This window comes from Lissotriton vulgaris, unplaced genomic scaffold (assembly GCF_964263255.1).
Source record: "Lissotriton vulgaris unplaced genomic scaffold, aLisVul1.2 SCAFFOLD_413, whole genome shotgun sequence".
Classification (NCBI taxonomy): Eukaryota; Metazoa; Chordata; class Amphibia; order Caudata; family Salamandridae; genus Lissotriton; species Lissotriton vulgaris.
This window is the reverse complement of record NW_028255561.1, coordinates 836,633-855,095: the sequence shown is the minus strand read 5'-3', so window position 1 is coordinate 855,095 and position 18,463 is coordinate 836,633. Positions and strand designations below refer to the sequence as shown.

The 18,463-nt window shown below is 44.9% G+C and overlaps 1 pseudogene; it reads right to left on the bottom strand.

The window, feature by feature from the left end:
* Positions 1-2,474: 2,474 nt before the first annotated feature.
* The window catches only part of LOC147659080 (protein unc-13 homolog A-like), a 111,809-nt pseudogene continuing 95,820 nt past the window's right edge, over positions 2,475-18,463 (bottom strand).

Genomic DNA, 18,463 nt, shown 5'->3' with positions numbered 1-18,463 from the left:
CCATAAGATAGCTCACCAGATACACCAGAATCCAGGCACCTGGACTTGGTCCGGTTTGCTCTGGAGTGTGATATCAGCCTGGGGATGGAAAGTGTTGTCCTTCCTAGTAATAATACTGCTCATATTATTCAGTTGCTGTCTCTGTCTGCAATGTGGCCCAGCAATTTGCGGCTTGTGTGCCACTGCTTGTATTCCCCGTCCAGGTTCACGTTCCCGAGCTCAAATGAAAAAAGACGAGCAAATGATGCTATATGAACAAATAGATGGTCTCATGAAAATAGATATATCCTAAAGGGCGCAGTAGGGGACAAGGAGGGAATGAGGAAACAGAAATTTTATGTGGTCAGTGTGTCCCCGCACTCGCACCCTATCTACGTACCTATGCTCCATGTATGTCCATGTTATCATGTAGTACCCTTCCCGTGCCTGTCACAATAATGCCCCTGCATTTCCGTCTAATGTTAGCATGTCAGTTAGTAGGCCTTCCATGAATGAAACGTTAATTCAGCACTGAGGCCTACATTGCCAATGCATTTACGTGGTACACGTTTAAATATCGAGAAGCACACGTTTTTGTGGCCCAGCCGAGCCAGGCCCTGAATTCAGGCTCCGAGCCTCTTCTGACTCTGAAAAACTGCAGTTTAGGTATGCATCCCTGACCTCTCCCTCACTCCCTGCTCAGCCGAGAGGTGCCCGGCCTGGCCTGCCTGCCAAGACGGTGTTTTGCCTACAGTTATCTGCTCAGCCTCCGCAAAAACACATTCCAGTCTAGTGAAATAGGTAAACATTTTCCGCCTGCAGAGCATAGGGCCTAGCCTTCCTCTCTCCATGCAAGTGATTTACTGAACCCGTTGCCATAGTAGGCCCATGGCCCCCACGCAATGCACGAAGAAATATATGCACACACTAGCATTTAGTGATGAACGGCTTCTGCTTGAGAGACCTTTACTTCAGACAATACATCCTCCAAACACAAGATATCAGATATGCCAAAGGTGCAGGTCGTTCTGACATCCCAGACTCCAGACTCCTCTTCTAGTGCTAAAGTCAGCCCCCCAGCTCTCCCCAGTTACACGTCAATTTCACGTCATGATCAGTTGCGCGCACATGTAGGGTAAAAGTTTCTGCTGACCCTGCAGACCTCCTCTATGCATCCACCCACCTATGACACACCTATGACTCATTAAGTGAACACCCACGTGTACGCCTCCTTACACGCCTTCTTTTACGCCCATGTGTTCTTATCTCTCTCTTTTCACTTGCTCCGCCTGGAGTGTTCCGCCTACTGTATTCATTGTAATTGTATGGTTTTACTATATATAATGTGTGATGTTAATAAAACATTAGATATCCCTTCCTGAACCTTAGTGGTGATGGAACCCGATTCTCAGTGACTCGAGTCATTTGAATTAAAGCCCTTTTGACTCGGACACTACGGACTCTGCCTCTCATTTTATGAGCTATCCTTATTTGTTATTAATGTATAGAAAATAAGTCCGGGTAATTTTATTTACCACATAATATCTGATTGTCTGGTATTCTATAAAAACCAAAACATATGTAAATGGAAGTAATATAAAAGCAGTGAAAAGGGGTCAAGTAGGGACTGAATTCCTGGAGGAACGTATTGGTCTCCCTCTCCCCGCTGTTGAGGAAATGCTTCGGCATATTTCACTCTCAGACTTGATAAGGATAGTGGCAGAATGCAGGTGTGAATCACTTTTTTCAGAATTTTTCCTCCATCCACAGTGCTCAATTTCTTAAACAATTTTCTAATTTTCTTTGGCTTAATTTATATGGCAAAAACAAATATATTCTGTTGGTCTGAGAAATTCCAGTCACAGACCTGCAGCCAGCATGGCAGGTTAGTTCAGGAACAAACATGGCTCACTGGAGATTCCCATACCAGTAAAGCCAGAATACAACTAGCAAAAGCAACTAGTTGAGCATCATTACTACGGCACACGGTCATGGGAGAAAAAACCTACTGAGTGCATAAAAGAGCCTTTTCACGGGTCCCTTACTTAAGGGCATAACATATTCCATGTTCTTTCCCTGCAGAAGGATTCACAGCTTGATGTTGGGAAATATCCAGATAGCAGGTGACTCCATACAAGATCTAATGCAGAGAAACACTTAATCTTTTGGGCCGGACTAAAGAACCCTTACATTTATATTATTTCTGAGTCAATGACCTATACACATGTTTAGAATATCCCTTATAAGTCTGCATTTTCCTACCTCTTTTTGTAATTTTTAGGAATATGATTGTATATCAGATGTTTATCATGTCCACCTTTGAAGGATGTTAGAAGACTGTAATTTTGTGTTGTGCTACTGGTTTACTGGATAGTTGATTAAGGGTATACATTGAGCGAGCTTTTAGCGTATCACTGATATAGGTGCATTCTTACGTCGGCCTATTGCAATTTTTATGTTTATGATCAAATATAGGTTAAAGATCGTCCCTACATTCACATAAGGTGTTTCAAGAGAGTAATTCTGTGTGGTGCTACTAGTTTCACCAGGTACCTGAAGAAGGCTCTACATTGAACACCTGTGATGGGAGCAGAGAGGGTTAAGCACACACCTTCCATTGCATATTTCATGTCCTTCCCAAAGAGGCTCCACATGACCTTGGCGCTGATCTTCCCCACGTTCAACTCCTGAGGGAACCTGGGAGGGAGATGAGGACATAACTTTATATGAAGCATTTTTAATTTGCATTCTAATGGTGTTTTTGGAAACTCATGTTCAACAGCCCTCAACCCACAACTGATGCTCAGGCCTCCTGATGCTGAAGACCTACATTGTAGGCATGGGAGTAATGCAAAAGGTTGTCGCCTCCTGATGGTAGAAGCAACTATAACTTCAACTGGTTGTCCACTAGGCCTGTTATTTTCCTTATGGGTATTTAACACCCTTCTGTAAACTAGAGATCTCACCTCGCCTGATGTCTCTGCAAGGACTAAGCAGAGCAGAACAGGGGAGTTGGGAAAGCAAAGAGAAGATTATTAAGAAAAGGAAGCCAAGCTGAAAAATGGGCACATATAAATGATTAAATATATAAGAAGGAGGGCGGTAGATCTTAAGCATGAGGAGTATTTGCCTACATGGCTACAAAGCAACAGGCTATTTAATTGTCTACGATACAAGTAACATTTCCAGTTAAAAATGTAATGCGTTCCCTGGAATTTCAAGGAGGCCATCCTTGAAATTTCCTTATGAGCTTAAAGATTTAGCAATTTACTTATTACGATGTATGACTTCACCATAATACTGTCCTTTTAATTACAGCCCAGAGATGTATAACAGCATAAACCATGAAATATCCATAACAAAGGCCATGTGATTACCCGGATATAAGCCACGGAATTCCTATGAAACAGACCAAGAATGTTTGCAAATTAAACCGCTGATTTTCTCTACATTTGCAAGTCCTGAAATATGACTCATATCGTTTTTTTCAAAAAATTTTGGATTTTTCCCAGCACAAGGGTCTTGCTGCTTCTTCCTTGTGTATAGGGTCAGGGATGGTGGGTGGGGGTGGGGGTCCTGACTGCCTTCATGCTCTTGGTTACACGGTTGTCCGAGGGAAGGACATGGAGAATAAGAATTCACAATAACTGCTCAGACTGGTCAAACACTGCCCAAAGGCCATTTACTTCATAGTCACCGGTTATGGGTTAGGCGGAATTTCAGTCGGCTGGAATTACTGTTACTGTCCTGTATTTACTAATGAAATTCTGCAATTAATGTTATGCCCCCTCAAAATGCAGAATAACTGTGTGGGCATGAATTTACTAAGCAGAATTATGCATGGTAGTTCCTATTCAGAGGGGCATAAAGGGGCATAAGAGTACTTTCACTGCATGGCGGGGGTGTACGGAGGGCGGTTTAAAGGAGTGGCAAACGGACCAATGGTTTTTGCAGGGGTGTACGGCCAAAGAAGAAGTTTGGGTAGGTCCAGGAACAATGCTTCCCAGTTGTTGCACCAAAGCCTCGTGCAATTTTATTATATGGAAATTCAAGAAGGTAAAATCAGGGTTGGTGTTCCTGCACCTGGAAAAACCAAGGCACCTGGCCATTTGCATTCAGGTGGAGCAGTGTCTAACCCAGGGATACCCTTCAACCTAACTGGATATCAGGTCCATAGTGTGCGTTCACAATATCCAGTACGACGCACACCTTTTTTCACAAACCTACATTTAACAAATGTGCGCTTGTAACCCAACTTTGTGATTCATAAGATTATGAACTGCAGTTATCTATGTACGCAGGTGGAATGGCCGAATAAAAATCTGCCACTACAGATGCTTTACGAATCATGGGGTATTGAGCGAGAACCTGCTGTACCCAGAAGAGGGCTGTGACCGACAGGATTATAACTTTGTGCTACCTCACTATCCTTCCCAATGGCATTTCACTCCCAGCTTGTGAACTTATACCCAGCTATCAAAACAATGCCACACAAGTATGCATGTTGGTTGGGAAAACTATGGGAGGAGATTTCACAACCAAGAAAAATAATTTATTTGTGGAAAAAATAGGAAATGAAATGTGTACTGTGCAAATGCACAATTCCACTAAACTTAATTTTACAGTAGTGGGGATAGCAGGTTGCAAGGATACTCCCTCGGATATTTACAATTCGATGGAAAATTAGAGAACTATCAGCCTGATTCATGAACGGGCCGTTTTGCGAGGCTCAAATGGCGAATCATAAGTAATCGCTATTTGAGACTCGCAAAACGGTATTCATGTAGGAATCGCAATATTAATTGCGATTCTCACTGATTCCTTATTTGCGATTAGCTAATTGCTAATCGCAAATAAGGAATAACTCCCCATGCATTCCTATGGGCCAAAAGGCCCATAGGAATGCATGGGGAGTCATTCCTCATTTGCGATTAGCAATTAGCTAATCGCAAATGAGATTGCGAGTACAAGGGTGCCAGGGGTGTCCAAAGGACACCCTGTAGCACCCCTGCAATGGAAATTAACACAGGTGTTGCACACACACATGTCCAAAGGACATGTGTGTGTGTAACGTGCAACTCAGAAAAATGCATTTAAATGCATTTTTCTGAGTTTTCGCAATTTACCACGAGGTTTGACCTCGCGGTAAATTGCAGCCCGAAATTGCGATTTCGCAATTGTAAAAGGGATGATGAATTACATTTAAGGAATCTGAAATAGAGATTCCTTAAATGTAAATCCTCGCAAATATGCGAATTAGCAAATAGCGATTTTTGCATTTGGGATGTTGAATCCCAAATGCAAAAATCGCACTCGCAAAGGGCCAGATTCTCAGAATCTGGCCCTCTGCGAGCGCTATTTTCATTGATGAATCGGGCGGATAGTAACTCATTCCAACTTTTCAGCTTTGCATAAATCTCAGCAGTTCCACTCTGTAGTAACTTGGTCTCTGCTTAGTGTGTTGTAATCTCCACGGGTAAAGAAGTAGAGAGTATGGGATGAGGGCCTAAAGGCAGAGACGGAGAGGTTCCATAATGGTGCATGATTACTAATCAATATGTGCTTCAACCACCCCTGATAAAGTAGAGCACTTTTCAGAAACAACTCTGGGGCATATTACCAAGCAATAGCGATAATTATCGCTATTGCTTGGTTAGAGACAAAAATGTACCGCTGAGCTGCGGCGATTTTTATCGCAAATAAACCTTGGTATTACCAAGGTTTATCGCAAATGCGATAAAAATCGGCCGCAATGCATGAATATTGCTGAAAAGTCAGCGATATTCATGCATTACCGAGCTAATGCTCCTAGCCATGTTATCCACCTCCCATTGGATAACGTGGCTAAGAACTGCTCAGGGCAGGTGTTAGCTTTTGGAGATATTCGCGCTTAGCGCAAATATCTCCAAAAGTTGGTAATAGGAGATAGCGATGTTAGCGACTGTTTCCAGTCGCTAACATCTTGGCACGCCCACTTTGCATGTCATTAGTGATAAATATCACTGACATGCAAAGTGGGGCCCAAGATGGTCGCTATCTCCTACTAGCTGTTGCTAACTGGTGTTAGCGACAGCTAGGTAATAGGGAGATAATTTTATCTCCGCTTTCTTGGCTTTTAAAGCCAAAAAAGCGGCAATAAACTCCCTTGATAATATGCCCCTCTGTTATTTCAAGTCTGGTATTGATGCCACAAAATACTATGTCCCGCATAAAAAGTTATAACGAGTGCCATTACGTTCTAGCAGTGCTGGCATGAGGCAAGTGTATAAAGGTTATTTCGTTTTCACTGTACTTTATATTAATACACAACCGTAAAATTAAAATGATACCCTATTAGCCATGCCACCTCCTACTTACTGGTTCAGGCAGGGTGTGTATGAATTCTTATCTTCTTCTATGATGGACACAATGAGCGTGATGAGTTTTGACCAGAAATCCAGGTTTTTGATGCTGGGCCCCTGCTCCTCAGGAGGCACTTCTCCTTTCTTTGCCTGTGAAAGGGGAATGTAAGGGTAGACTCACAATACACACTTATCCATGAGCCAATGCCGTCAGTGGCAGCTGGAACAGATCAGGGATGGCAGGCATGGAGGATCAGTTGGGTGTGCATAAAAATAAATGTACCCGACCATGACGTCTCTCCTCGTTGTCTCTCCATGGCTGAAGCAGAAGCAGGAAAGAACCCAGGCCCCCCAAAGCCAATCACAAAGCTGCAATGCAGCATTGTGATTGGTCTGAGTGTCGTAGTTCAGCACTCAGACGGGGCCTTGGCCTGTTGTCCACCCAGGAGAGGGGTCCCAGTACATAGTATTAAATCAAAACAAAACAGACATATATAGACACAAATACAAAAGTATTTACTTAGTTGGCACACTGTTGTTTAATCACAATGTGTGTAGGGATACATTATATCATACAACTACTACATTTAGACCCAATAACCACCGACCTACGCGGCAGCCAGCATTTGTGCCTTCAATCTAACGTTTAGGATCACGACTCAGCTTTGGTCCCTGATTACTTTTTGATTCTCCCGGATTGGAGCCAGACGGCCCAACCTCGGATTTCTCTTTCACGGTAACCAGGTCCCCCCTCCCCTACACCACCACCGTCCTGATGAAGACCCCGCTTTAAGGTTTCATGGACACCTAACGTTACATTTGGGGTCGAAACATCGACAACCTATCCCCCTGCCAGCTTGAGCCACCCATAGTGAGGATATTTGTATAAAGCGCATGCAGCATGGTTTCGCCGAAATGTGTTTTGAACATTGGCTATTCTTTTCTTGTTGTGCTGGTTCTGTGTTGAAGCTAGCGACGATTAATCTATAAACCTTTAGCTAATGAGCAGCATTGTGTATTTATCAGAACCTTGCACACAGGTTCCTCTCACATTCACTTTTTCCTACTCTTTCACTTCCTGGGGCCCCAATGTTATTCCAATAAGAAATGTAGTAGTTGTATGATATAAGGTATCCCTATACACATTGTGATTAAACAACAGTGTGCCAACTAAGTAAATACTTTTGTATTTGTGTCTATATATGTCTATATGTGTCTATTTTGTTTTGATTTAATACTATGTACTGGGACCCCTCTCCTAATATATCGCATTGCACCCAGGTCCCAGTGTCTTTAATGGGTTCACCCTTCTACTGTAACGTGTTGTCCACCTCTGCTGTAATGCAGCCTGGTTTGAGAACATGCAAAGTGTGCATGATGGTTTGGCCGGCCCAGGACAGCCAGCCAAACATTCATGAGCTGCAGCAGGAACACATAAAATAATACCTCAAGATATTATCATTTTATTTTCCCTTTTTTTTCACTGCTGAAAAGCAGCGGGGCAACGCTCTTCCGCCATACGTCTATTCACCCATTTATCAGATGCAGTTTAAGTTTATTCATCGTCCAAATCATTGAACGAGTAAGTTTGAGATCCTTGAAGATCTGTACTGGAAGTCAGTGTCATTTAATATCTCCCTTTAAAGGTGCTAACCAAGCCATATTGGTGAGTGTACAGAAATACTAGTTATACCACAGTCTGCCACATTGTCACTCAGGGATTGTCACCACCATTATCCGTGTAGTGCAGACCTTGCTAGGTAAAGGAAAGCCGGTCCTACTCACAGGGTCAGTTTGGTACTCCTGGCTGTACAGCTCATGGCAGTTGTTGAAGATGTACTCGTACGTCGAGTTGAGGCAGGCTTTCAAGCAGTCCTTCACAACTTGGCTGGTGTGGGGTGGACTCTGCAGCTCTTGGACCTATGCACGGGGATGGGCAAGAGGGGAGCACGTGAAAACATGGAGATATTAAGGATAGTCTTGAATGCCACTTGCGTTAGACCAAAACAAGCCCTTCCTTGCAACTCAAGGCTCCTCTAAAGGCACAGACATCTTTGCAAGCCACAAGGAGAACTCCCAAATATGGCTGGCTTTACTCCACAAGGGAAGCCAAGTTTAACTCTCAGCAACACCAGGGGAATAGAATAAAGCCAGCCATAATATGAATAAAGGTCTAATCTGATGATTAACCCAAACCCTATGCTTCTGCCCTCTGGAGCCAGTGGCTCATAGTACCTTCATCCTGAAGAAAGTGATGGTTGTGAGCAGGTCCACTGTTGACTTAAGATCCTGGAGCCTTTCCGGGCTGCTGGCAGGGAAGTTATTCTGGAAAAGAGAAAATTAAACAAAAGGAGCGAGAACTTTGGTGTTGTTCCAATATTCCTTGTGGAACCTGCTTTGATATTTTCCTGTTCATGTCGCTTAGGGACCTTGTGGCTTGTGGACGAAGGATGCCTTGTGAATACAAGGTACCCTTCGTATTGTGCAACTCCACCCCAGACTGAGCCACGCCACTTTATGTAGAGACAATGTGCCCCTTCATATGTGTTGGTATAATTTACTCCTCATTTGTACCTGAATTTTTGGGAGTAAAGCACACCTACTCTTGTAACTCTAGTCGGATTATCGCCGTCCCCTGGTAATATACTGGAATTTCATATAATTAAATGTCTCACTGGTTATGGTGAACCTACCCTTTGGTAAGAGAAAAACTTAATGCTTGATAAAAATGCACTCCCTGAAAAGAGTGAATTGTTTTTAGCCTGCTAAGATAGTGAACTCTCCAATTAGTAAGGCTGTAAACATTGTCCCCAATATTGAAGTCACAGTAACCTGGTGATGGTTAGGGTCCTGAAATGGAGTGGACATATATATTGTTTGTATGGTTAAAATGCCATCTCTTTTCCTGTTGCACCCTAAAATGAGAACAGTGGGTCTTGACAGGGATTCCCTCGTTGTCCTCTTTCTTACCCGGTACATGGACAAGTCAATGTGGAGGGAGTTGTGTAGTTGGTCCAGGAGCTTCACAAATCTCTCTTTCTGTGGGATACCAGATAAGTCTATGAGTCTACGCTATCCATTCGATCTTAGCCTGACATCTTATGTTTCTTCATGATTTCCGAGCCAATGCCTCTGCTCAGCTTACGAGAATCTTATCCAAATCTAATGCACATCATACAATAGTATTGTTACATTGCTGAAATCCTACTTTTGTTGATACACTTTCTCATATACCTTCGGACTATGCAGCAACTGTATGGTTTGGTTAACGTTGGCATGTCTTCTGCAATTCCACCTGCTTTGCAAAATTTAAAGTCTCCTCCCTGAATGGCAGAAATTTACCCTCCAAAGTGTTTCCTATGCCCACTGTGAGAACAGCTTCTGAGAGTGGGGGAGAGGGTGCTTGAGGGTAAGATGACTGCAGCTCTAACATGCCATTGAGAAGGCATCAAGGTAGACCTGCCAGTATTCATGTTTTTTACTAAGACATATACAAAAGCAAAGGTACTTCATTGAAAGCGAAGAACTATCTCCCACGTGCGCTTAGAGTGTCTACACAGTAAAACAACAGGCCTATGTATAAACACAGACTCAGATCAAATGGCCTAACAAACAATAACTGCACAACTGGTAAATGGGAATTTTGTAAGGTACAAGACTTATAGGGAGCACAGTTTATTCCCAATACCTCTTAGTACACTTCTTACTGGGGGATATTGCGCAAACAATACCTGCAAAGCTGCATTTCAAGGTGCATAAATAGTACATGCCTGCTATACGAGGAGTGCTTTGCACCAGGCTTGACCCAGTGAACCCCCTTAAAGTTTTCACATAATGCTGTAATATCGACAAGGGGCTAGCATGAATTCATGCTCGACTCAGAATTTGCACCTCCTGGGTATAGGGGCCAAAGTGTCTAAATGCAAGAAGATGACGTGGTACATGCCACACCACACAAGCGACTCCGGAAAGGTGACCTCTAGGGTCAGTCGACTTTTCAATAAATCTCCTTTATGTAATATAGCTGCTCTACTTCTTTAATATAAGGTCATCTGTATGTCTCTGTCCTGGCTATTCCCTTCACTTACTTCACAACAGATGTTTTAAATGACGGAGAGACATCTCAGGAAACCCAGTGGACTTAGTGGACCTAGTGGAAGTCAATCTACTATTGACATAAAAAAGGGTTCCTTTCTCAATATTCTGGGTGAGTAAACTAGACATTGCTTTAACTCAAGGCCAACTTGGTGCAGCAAGAAAGGGGAGGTGTATGTTTCCACAGGCATATCTATGTTCATGATTCCTGCCAGATGCAAGTGCAGCAATGGGCCTGATTTGTACCAAAGGGCTAAGCCAAGCCTTACTGACTTACTTATTTTTACTCCTTCTGCACGTTCTTCTTCTCTCTCACCAATGCAGAGAGTGTATAGTGTTATTCTGAGTTTAAAAAAAACATTGCACTAGAAAAATGGGTAAGATTGGGATGGAGCCAGCCAAAGGCCTGTCTTGACCTACATTTGATGCTGCCACCGTCTCTCCTGCTTTTCAGAGGTAGTGGTGTATCAGGAATTCTCCTGATTTTCCTATATGTCAGATCAAACTTACTGCTCGACTTACCCCAAAATTGGGAGCTGCAAATCGGTCCGAGACAGACACGTTGGTGGAGGCAGTTGTATGGGCATAGTAGGCATTGATATTGGCAAGTAAGGTTCTCATCACAGCTGGCACCCGAGGACACATGTACTTAGAAGAAAGGCAGGCAAAGTGGATAAAGAAAAGGAGAGAGTAGGAAAAATTGTGATATGTACACACACTGGTGTAATTGGTTTAACATCCCTTTTGCATCTGTAAGTAACTGTCAATAGCGATCTAAACAGGTATTTTGCCTTTAAGGAAGGTCCCTTCTTACAAAAGATGGTGTGGGTCATTTACAGTTTGGAGTGATGGGAGAATTGCAGTAAATCAATGTTCCATGAACTGCATCAACCTCAAAGTTCACACAGCTGATATCAATCAATCAATCAATCAATCATAACACTTGTATAGCGCGCTACTCACCCGGAAGGGCCTCAAGGCGCTTGAGGGAAGGGGTCCGCTACTGCTCGAACAGCCAGGTCTTGAGTTGTCTCCTGAAGGCGAGGTGGTCCTGGGTCAGCCGAAAGTGGATGGGGAGGGTGTTCCATGTCTTTGCCGCCAGGTAGGAGAAGGATCTGCCTCTGGCGGTTGCTCTTCGGACGCATGGTACGGCGGCGAGGACGAGGCTAGTAGACCGTAGCTGGCGGTTGGGCATGTAGAAGGTCAGGCGGTCGTTGAGGTACTTGGAGCCCATTTTGTGGAGAGACTTGTGTGCATGGGCGAGGAGCCTGAATGTGATCCTCTTGTTGACGGGGAGCCAGTGCAGGTCCCTCAGGTGGCCGGAGATGTGGCTGCATCGGGGGATGTCCAGGATGAGTAGGGCGGAGGCGTTCTGGATGCGTTGGAGTCTTTTCTGTAGCTTGGCTGTGGTTCCGGTGTAGAGGGTGTTTCCGTAGTCCAATCGGCTGGTGACAAGGGCCTCGGTGACCGTCTTCCTGGTTTCGGTTGGGATCCATCAGAAGATCTTGTGAAGCATGCGTAGGGTGTGAAATGAGGAAAATTAAATTTTATGGTCAAGTTATGTTCCCTAACGTGTACCCCACCGTCTCCATGTACCAGCTTGAAGTGCATGTAACTTCCCTCCTGTGCCAGCTATGAAGACGCAAATACACTTGCGTCCAATGTTAACATGTCCTCTTTCAGACCCACCATGAATGGGTTGAATATTCAGTTTCTAAGTATGCCGTGCCAACGTCTTTTTGTGGTGTACTTTACACGTTTTTCAGCTCTGGCGAAGTAGGCCCTGAATTCTGCCATCGAGCCTTTTTCCTGCTTTCTGACTCTGAAAGCCTCAGCCCAGGCTGCCTCTGTACCCGTGACCTCTGCCTTACTTCCAGCGCGGCCCACCGCGCTTAGCTCAGCCTGCTGCCTGCCAAGACTGAATTCAACCTTCGAATGATCTGTTCCGCTCCTCGAAAATGCATTCCTGCCTACTAGTTTAAGTAAACATCCCCCCAGCTGCAGAGCAAAGGGCCCGGCCTCACTGTCTCTGTGCAAGTAATTCATAGCCTCTGTTACCATGCTCCCATGGAAGGCCCATGCCCCACGCTTCTCATGCAGACACTCAGGCGCTTATACACGCACTCACAGTCAGTATAGAATAGCTTCTGCCCCAGAGACCTTTTCCGTCCAGATAGCTCAGTTCCTAAACATCAGATATCAGATATGATAGAAGCACAAGTTGATCTGACATGCCAGACTTCTGTCTCTTTCCGTTAGTGTAAATGTCAAGTTCCCTGCACCCTCCAGCTTCACGTCAATCACACGTCATGCAGCTGCGCGCGCATCCAGGCCTCAGATTTCTGCTGACATTGCAAGATTCTGCTTATTGTTGCCACCCACTTATGACACCTACCTGTGACGTTTCTAGCACACACCTCTATGTTCACGCCTAGTTCACGCCTTCTAATTACGTATCAGTACCACGTGTGTGTTTTATCTTGTTTCTCTCAGCTGTTACGCCTACTGTATTGGTTTCTATAATGTAACTTAAGTATATAAGCTATGTATTGTCAATAAAATATTGCTCTATCCCTTCCTACACCCTAGTGGTGGTAGGAACCCGATAACCGGTCTTGACCATTCCTTTTTAAGGAATAAAACCCCTAAGAACTCTAACACCACGGACTCTGCGTCTTTCTTCCCGATTGAGTTATTATTGATTAAGTACTTACCTGCATAGAAATTAAGACGGTAAATCAAATATTTACCACATTATTCTGGCACCCGAATAGGGACCCCTCCCCCACCCCACGCGCCGGTTGGTGCGTTGCAAACTCTGTCCCCTGCCATCAGTTAGACGGAAACTACGCGTACCGGCAGGATTTCCTGTATCTCCCTCTGGCCCACGGAGGTGACGAAGACTGCAATCAGCACCCAGACGAGGCGGTGAGGAGTGCGGAGGATCCCGACCAGAGCCTAGCCGAAAGAAGCAAGGTCCGAGGTGTCAAGAGGCCCACCAGTTTTCCGAAGTATCCACGTGTCGAGTCGAGTCGAGTCCGGTCCAGTCCAGTCGAGTTTTCCGAGGCCTTCTGTTTCCGTGCTTCCCGGTGAGTACCATTGCTGGGACGTATCTAGACGGGTGCATTATTATGTATCCGGTAAAGACGGGTTTGGGTACACAAATTCGGTCTGCACTGTTTTAGACAGTGTATCTGTACTGTTTAGCAGTACATCCATTATAGGGGGTAGTCATATATGTTTCAAATGTCTTTTCATGTAATTAATGTCGTGGTATGAGTGACTGTTTTTTTAATGTGCATTATTGTGTTCTTGTGTAACTAGTTGTGTCTAGAGTTAAGCAGCAAGGATCGAGCATTCAGTACTGAGTAAAGAAGATGCCGTTTTTCAATAAATTAAAGCAGATAGGAACTAGGAAAGGGATACTAGAGGAAGAAATTCCTATCCCCCCTAGGGACACGCCGGGAAATTTCATGTACCATAAACATGGCATAGATGCCATATTGTATCTAGATTTATGGGCCGATTATACTAAGCATCTAGACGAGAGACACAGATGGCCCGTTACCGGAACATGGGATGCCGAGTGCATCATGAAGGTAGAGGAAGCACTATGGAAAAAGAAAGCTAGACAATCGCAGAAAGACGCCATAGAATTTTGGCGTAAAGAATCACATAAGCGTACTGAAAAAGCACTCCGTAGAGAAGACAGACATAGAGAAGAGTCAGATAAAGCCCGAGAAAACGAATTAGTTACTGAAGGGATTCGAGTAAAATCAGAACAAGTAGACCGCGCACGAAACAATCTTGTAAATGGCATGTATCTTGTGGCCGAGGGTTCGCCTGAAGCCACTTCAGAAATGCCGAAAAATCTGCCGCCACCATTGGTTCCAACTAAAGTAACTCACAGGACCACTAAAGACATATTCCTGAATTCCTATCTAGAGGATGTAGCTCCCGCTTATACCAATCTACCTGTCCACGTCCCGCCTACTGACGGTGACGGAGGTGGCAATCCGCCCCAAGATCGTATTCCGCCACTACCACAACAAGGTTCCCCCGTCCGACAGACTGTTCCACCACCTCCACCACTTCCCACACCTAAACTTAATATACCAAATCCGCTTACGATAGATCCTACTAAAAGACAAATTCAAATACCGATACAGACGCCACAGAGAGATAATGCTCAAGCCTCAGCTTCAGGAGGTGCGACCGGGGGTCACCAGACCCCGCCAGCAACACACAGATTAAACTTCAGGGACACGCAGAAGCCCTTTACATTCCAATCACCCCGTCTCGACCCACTCAAAGAACCGCTTCAAGTTTGCAGATACGATCCAGTACCTGGTAAAGACGATAGGATGTTTATAGCATCACTACGCTTACGACAAGCTACAGATTACCTACTGTACTTCTCAGGAATGAAAGAGTACCTAGATAGAATATATAATTTTGTCCGGACCGGGGAAGACCCTGACAGTATTAAGGAAGCCATGGCACATCAGAAAGTTGACACTCAAGCATATATACTACGTTTTTTCATAAATTGCTTAATAAGAGAACGAGACAGGCCTGGGACAGAACAGGACGAGCTGGACGGCCTAAATAAGTGGGGTCAGAATATATCCGAAGGAAGACATGATAAAGGGGGTTGCATAGCTAGTATGTACAAGAAAATAAGAAAAGCAGTAATAGAGATACACGAAAAAGAAAAAGAAAAAGAGAATGCCTCCTCCGAGGAGGAGGAAGAACCTGAAGAACCAGAAAAAACGACAGAAACGATAGCGTATGTAGGTAAGGGAACTTACCTTAGGAAAGGTATTCGTCCAGAAAGCAAGAGAGTCTTCCTCTCTGGCATAACAAAACCGAATTCTCCTGAACATCAGTTTCAGGAGACTGATAAATTGCTCCGAGAACGAATGGGGTACCATGTACTCAATTCTATGGATGAACAAGAACTAGCCCGGTCAGCAGTACTGTGGGCTGACAATCCTAATATATACAATGATGACACAGTAGCACAGACATTTCTGAACCTTTCCCCAGACGAGCAGAAGTTAGCAGGTGTATACATGATTCAGCACCTCCTCACGTTATTCAGACATCAACATTCTGACCCAGGTCCCTTACACGATACCTTAGAAGCACTACTCATGGATAGATGGAGAGGCCTAAGTACCAAGTTAATTCAAATAATTCTAGAACAACGACACAGATATAACACTTTCCTAGGTTCACAATATGTTCCCGCTCCGCCCTCAGTAAGAAAAATGTATCATATGGAGCGCCTGCATGGCATTGAAAGTCAGAACCCATTACGAGAAGTACACCCAGTCATGGGTACCGATAATACTCTGAAACGTGTGTATGTACACACACCTCTAACCAAGTTAGAACTATTGGAAATGAAGAAACTAGTACCCTGTCACGATAAAGACCCTGCAGGTTTTCACAGAGAACTTAAAGACATGTTACTGATGGGAGATTACACATATGAAGATATTATGAAAATGTTAAAGGTACTGCTGCCCACGGGCATCTACGAGAAACTGAAAGAAAGAGAATGGGAGGTGGGAGATAAAAAGATTGTATGGACAGAAATAGAAGATGAGGAGAAACTTCGTACCCCAGGGCTAGGCCTTGGGGAGAAAACTAAAGCATTACCAGGTTTAATAGTACAGGTTCTGCCAAGATTACTGACAACTAGAAAGGAAGACTGGGACGCAATCTCAGCCTGTAAACAGAAACACGATGAAGATACTAGTGACTTCTATTCAAGATTCGAGAAATGTTTCATTATTAATAGTGGCCTTAAACCAAGTAGCGAGTCGTACCCGCATCTTTTTGTATCAAAATTAGTCGAGAATTCCCTGCCATTAGTTAAGAACCGCGTGTACAAAGTTGAAAGTACTTGGCAGGCAAATACCCCATCCCAGATGCTACAGATGTTACAATACCATCAGAACAGAATTAGAGAAGAACAGGATCAGGAACAGAAACGCATGAAAGACACGAAAATGAAAATGTTAGTGGCCCAATCGGTTCCAGCCGACGGCCAGAGAAAGGGTACGACCCAGACAGGTCACGCCGCAGCTCCCGTTAAAGGGACATGCAATTACTGCAAGCAGCCAGGTCACTATGTACACGAATGCCCAGTCCTGAAGCATAATATATCAACAGGTAAAACTAAAGAAAGACCGCACCCGCCTAGACAAGATCATGGTCATCAACAGTCTTCACAGAATATACAGCCCATGCAGAATACACAGCCTATGCATGTTTCACCACATACAGCACAGACCGTAGCGGTACCTCAGAGACAGTCACAGTCACAGCCGCAGCCCATTGCCGCGACTCAGCAAGTTTCGCAACAGATGTACCAGTATGCCCAATCTGATTACCCCGATTATCCACGATACACATCAAACATAATAATAGTTTTTAAAGCGGAGTCTCGCATTTCGCGCTGTGTATTTTAACACGCTGACTAATTGCTTTTTAAAGCGGAGTCGCGCATTTCGCGCTGTGTATTTTAACTCATTGAATAAAATTGTATTACTCTATCTGGCTTCTTGCTTAGGGACTGTGAAAGTGCTCACCTGTTTTTTTCTAAGCTCTAGACCTCGGTCCGCCCCGGCTGAGTGCCGTTTGTGCGGAGGGTCGCATTGAGAGCGCCATTCCCTGCATCGCTTGATCCACTTCCGCCCTGCCTCTTACAGCGCAGGTTAGCGGTCTAGTGGTTATTGACCGTGGTGTATTTATTCCTGTTTCACTCGAGCCACAGTTGACAGACGTGGCGTTCCAGGTTGGGTGGGACACTCGCTATCTCCCTATCCTGCCAGGCTGATAACAAGCTGATTAATAGTTTTTAAAGCGGAGTCTCGCATTTCGCGCTGTGTATTTTAACACGCTGACTAATTGATTTTTAAAGCGGAGTCGCGCATTTCGCGCTGTGTATTTTAACTCATTGAATAAAATTGTATTACTCTATCTGGCTTCTTGCTTAGGGACTGTGAAAGTGCTCACCTGTTTTTTTCTAAGCTCTAGACCTCGGTCCGCCCCGGCTGAGTGCCGTTTGTGTGGAGGGTCGCATTGAGAGCGCCATTCCCTGCATCGCTTGATCCACTTCCGCCCTGCCTCTTACAGCGCAGGTTAGCGGTCTAGTGGTTTAATGCCTCATCCACATAAGATGACGTCATGGCGGAAGCGCAGCGGACGAGCGCAGCGGGAGCGCCGACTTCGCGCCGAAGTCAAGCCAAAGTCCTGCCCGTCTGCGCCCGTCCGCGGCCGGCTGCGTCCTGCGGCCCCTCATTCTGCCCAGACATTCAGGTACTCACCCGAGGACTTGTATTCCCTTCAACTCCCAGTCCCCCTGCCACCCGAGGCCATTAGGCGTACTCAAGAGTGTGGCATCTCCACCACTCCCTGTTCGGTTCTCTCTCCACTGCCTGGTCCTGCTCCCTCCCATGTCTTCGCTAACACCCCATCACCTATATCTGCCAGCTGTACTCTTACTATCCTCTACCTGAATACGCGCTCCTTGGTGAAACACCAACTAGAAATCTACTGCCTACTAGAAGATACTAATGTAGACATTCTCTTTATATCTGAGTCTTGGCTGACGGAGGACTCTGCACCCGATATTTTGGCCGCCCTCCCCATCGGCTATTACATTCTTCATGTTGACCGCCCCGGGGGCCAAGCCGGCGGAGGAGTAGCAGCCATTATTCGCAAGGAACATGTATTTTCTACCTTAAACTGCACTCCCATTCCCAATTCTCAAACCCTCGTTATCCAGCTTCGCTCAACCACTACCTCCCTTATCTGTGTCCTTATGTATAGACCTCCCACCTACATGCCGGCTTTTGCTGAAGCTGTTGGGGAACTTCTCTCCCAGCTTCTTATAAATCATTCCAGAATTCTTATCTTGGGAGACTTCAATTACTGGCCCACTGACCCCCAAGAATGCCGACTCTCTAAGCTGTTTTCTGACACCCTCACTAGCCTGAATTGTCAGCAATTGATCTCTGCCCCCACCCACTGTA